General features: G+C 40.9%; 1 pseudogene; it reads left to right on the top strand.

Annotated features, from left to right (window-relative positions):
- The first annotated feature begins 2,380 nt into the window (after positions 1 to 2,380).
- LOC141490225 (transcription initiation factor TFIID subunit 7-like) lies at positions 2,381 to 3,626 on the top strand (annotated as a pseudogene).
- The last annotated feature ends 571 nt before the right edge of the window (positions 3,627 to 4,197 follow it).

Here is a 4,197-nt window from a genome sequence, read left to right as displayed (position 1 = left end):
CCTCTCCTCCACCCCTCCACCCCCCCCAAAAAGAAGCCAGCAAGGCTATGTAAAGAAGAAAGGAGAAGAAGGAAGAGGTTAGAATCCTAGAATTGTGGTGTTTGAGCTGGAAGGAATAAATTTGAACCCCTAACAAGGTACTAAGGAGGGAACTCCCAACCAATATTCACACTCAGGACCTTGGGCTCTAGAAAAAAAGATACTCTAATTCTATACCCCTTACAACAGATTTCAAAAGCCCCCACTATTGTGCTTCCTATTACACTTTACTCTCATTTTTCAAGTCTTATTCCCCTTCCCCTTCTCTGTCAGGGTAACTCCCTTTTCTTTCTATTCCTTGAAAAGCAGAGCATGAGTCCTCTAAAACCCAAGACCTCTTCTCAAATAGAAATGGAAATATCTGAACCTACTGCTTTCAAAAGAATTGAAAACTACCAACAATCAGCTGAAGGAGTGCTCCAAATCCCTAATAATAGGAGAAATGAAGATTAAATAAAGCCTGAGATTTTACCTCATTCTCCAGAATTGGCAAATTAAGAGTAAGCCAATGAGTGCTATTTTGTTATTCTTCTTGTCATTTTTCAGGCAAGTCCAATTTTCCAGGACCCACCATTTAAGATTTTCTTGGCAGAGAGACTGAATGGTTCACCATTTCCTTCTCCAGCTCATTTTACTTATGAGAGAAACAGGGTTAAATGACTTACCCAGGGTCACACATCTAGTACATGTCTGAGGTTGGATTTGAACTCAGGGCTTGCTGACTTAGGTCCAGAGATCTATCTATTGGACCACCTAGCTGCTCCATAATTAACTCTTAGAAAGTGTCTAGAATCATAGATTTAAAACAAGGGCATATCTCAGAAGCCAAGCTTCCCATTTTCTAGATAAAGAAACTGAGGGGTAGAGACATTAGGCCAATGGTAATACCGGAAGGTGGCTAGAGTGATGACTCCAAGTTTCTCTCCTTGAGTCTCCAAACAACCCCATAAAATGGATCCCATTATCTCCATTTTTGTAAATGAAAAGACGAATTTAGGTTCCATGACCTGTCTAGAGTCACAGATTTGAAAGTATCAGAATCCAAGTCTTCCTGCAGCCAGGTCCAATCCTTCACCATGTTTCATCCTTCTGAAGGCATCTAGCTAGTCCATATAGAAATCCCATAACACTGGATTTAATTATCATCTCTAACTTAATAACTGACATGTTACCCCCAAGGATATCAAGAGGATCAAATGAGAAGAAATTGCAAGGGTCTTAGCCCAGTACCTAGCTCATGGTAAGTTCCTAATAATTGCTACCTTTCTTTGTTCATGTAGATGACACCCAAACATACTTGTGATCACTATACATTCACACTGATTCTTTCATAAAACCTGTCTCTTGACTCCATTTTCCAAGGTTAGCCATTGCAAACCCAGCTGGTTGAAACTTAAGCCCAGCTCTAGGGTTGCTCATAATTGGCCCACCTAGGAGTCCAGTCACTGACCTGGGCCTCTAACAGACTATGCTCTTAATACTGGAATACCCCACAGGGCAATGAGGTTCATCTTTCTGGTTTCAGACTTGAAAAGGAAAGGTGGTCATCAGGAAGGAGTAAGAATTTGCTATCCCTGGGAATTTACCCAGTGACCCAGAATCATGAGAATCTCTTTGGATGGACTATTCCACTTTCTCCAAACTAGCTAAAAGTTTAAGAAGTTAAAAGAAGCATTGGATTGAACCAATTCCTTCTGGTAGATTCTCATAATTCTAGATCCCTGAAGGAGGATTGTAAGAGGCCCTCTCCCTAGGACCTCATTAGAAAGAATAGTTTAGGGCTCACGGTCTCCTCAGCCTGGAAGAACTGGAAGTGGGTGAGAAGTCACAAGTCCATGGAAATTTCTAGAGTGCAGAAACTGCCCCTCCTAGGGCAGGCCACAGGAAAATAATCAGCCATGTTCATTTTTATCCATTTATAGCTCTTTCCTCCCTCACATTCCCATTAAATAGCGATTCCTCTTCCTTGGGATCTAGCACTGCTCTGCTGCTTCTTCTTCTCCAGATGTCTGCGGGACTGGCCTCACATAGACTTGTCCACTGGGTAGGTCCCTACAGAGAAAGTAATAACGAAATGCCCACCCCCATCCAATTTCTGACCCCCCCAGAGTTGTAGTTGCCACCCTCTTCCTGCTACTGAGTTATATCTCCTAAAATTCTAGTGTGGGAAACAAGCAAATGTATTGAGAGAAGGACCCTGAGCTTTTTTCCCCCTCACAGGTAGTATTCATGGCCTCTGGACACCAGGCTCACTTAAGAAGATTGTCTTCGGGTTACTCTGCCCTCAGATGCAGAGCTGCACTCTGGTTGCTCTCCTCTCAGGCTCCTGTAAGATCCAGAACTCAAGACTTTTGAGATAAGGTGAGGACACTGAGGTTTAGCCAGGTTGTGTTTCCTAGGGTCACCACACAGTTGAACTTCAACAGGTCTGTGATCTACTTTGTGAGTTCACAATTTACCCCATTCTGTGCAAGACCATATCTTCCCATAACTTATGGGCTATCAGAAAGGTTTTGAATGCTACAAGCATTTATTGTGAATCAAGGTGAAAGGAATGACTGTTTCAAAACAAAAGATGAGCAAGAACAAAGAAGATGCACCCCATGAGTTGGAAAGTCAGTTTATATTACGTCTACCTCCAGAATATGCTTCCACTGTGAGAAGGGCAATACAGTCTGGAAGTGTGAACCTGAAAGATAAATTGACCATTGAATTACATGCAGATGGACATCATAGAATTGTCCGATTTGATCATGCCCCATTAACTGCGAAGGTGGTTGACCTGCCCTGCATTACTGAATCCATGAAAACCATAGATAAAAAAACCTTTTACAAGACAGTGGATATCTTCCAGATGCTTGTGTGCAGTGTAGATGGGGATCTTTACCCACCTCCAGAAGAACCAGCTGCTACTACTACTACTGATTAAAAAACGAGTAAGAAAAAAGATAAGGACAGGGAGAGGAAATTCATCTGGAACCATGGTATCACTCTACCACTCAAGAATGTCCAAAAGAGATTTCACAAGACAGCCAAGAAGAAGTATATTGAATCACCTGGTGTGGAAAAAGAAGTAAAAAGACTTCTCAGTACAGATGCAGAAGCTTTCAGTGCCAGATGGGAGGTAATTGCAGAAGATGAAACAAAAGAGTGGCCATAAGCAGGGCCATGGCTCCTCAGAACATGATGAACTTCAGGAGATATTTAATGATATTAGCAGCAGTAGTGAAGAGGAAGATGAGAGAGATCCTCATGATGATGAAGATATAAACATCATTGACACTGAAGAAGACCTAGAGAGGAAATTACAAGACAAGTTTGATGAATCTGATGAACAGCACCAAGAAAATGAGGAAACAAATCAGATAGTTATGGGAATTCAGAAGCAGATTGATATGATGAAAAGTAAACTACAAGAGACCCAAGGGAGAGCAAAACGACAGGAAGATCTCATCATCAAAGTAGAAAACCTGGCACTCAAGAGTCGTCTTCAGACTGTGCTGGTTGAGCTCAAACAGCAAGAAGAACGAGAGAAGGAACAGCTCGGTTCCTTAGAAGAACAATTTGAAACACTCCTGGAGAAATGAGAGGCCCTGGCATACAAAGTCCCCGTTGTCCTCACATTGGTGAATGGTTCACATTCCAACCTTTGGGTTGAGGACAATATAGATTGTTCATATTGTCATTGGACTGCATTTACATTGCACCATTTTTTGTTGCCTAGTTTGAATTCATCCTATTTCTCTGTAACACTATTTTGCTAGAAACATATACATTAATAAGTAGAAGGTGATAGATGAGAAGACTGGTTGCAGGAGAGTTTGGGGATTAATAGTTGAGCCTTTATAATTTAATTCTTACATTTATTCCAGGCCCTTCCTTCTTACTTATTGTTACTTTATGGTAAGAACTAACTCAGTAAGGAGATTTGAATATAGAAACTGTAAAATTTGTTTTGCATACATTTTAATTTCTCAACTATTTTAGTAGCTCCTCCCATGTAGAGGAGCAAGTCATATATATATGGTAGATAATCTGCCACAGCATATAAGTCTCATCTATTCACATCTGTAACAGAAGTAGTCTCCTATTTGAGCATTTGTCTCCCATTTTTCTTTTCATTTGTTACTTCATTAATGATGATACTCAGTGGATTAA

The sequence above is a fragment of the Macrotis lagotis genome, chromosome 5, assembly GCF_037893015.1.
Source record: "Macrotis lagotis isolate mMagLag1 chromosome 5, bilby.v1.9.chrom.fasta, whole genome shotgun sequence".
In the NCBI taxonomy this organism is placed as follows: domain Eukaryota; kingdom Metazoa; phylum Chordata; class Mammalia; order Peramelemorphia; family Peramelidae; genus Macrotis; species Macrotis lagotis.
This window is presented reverse-complemented; position numbering and strand designations above follow the sequence as displayed.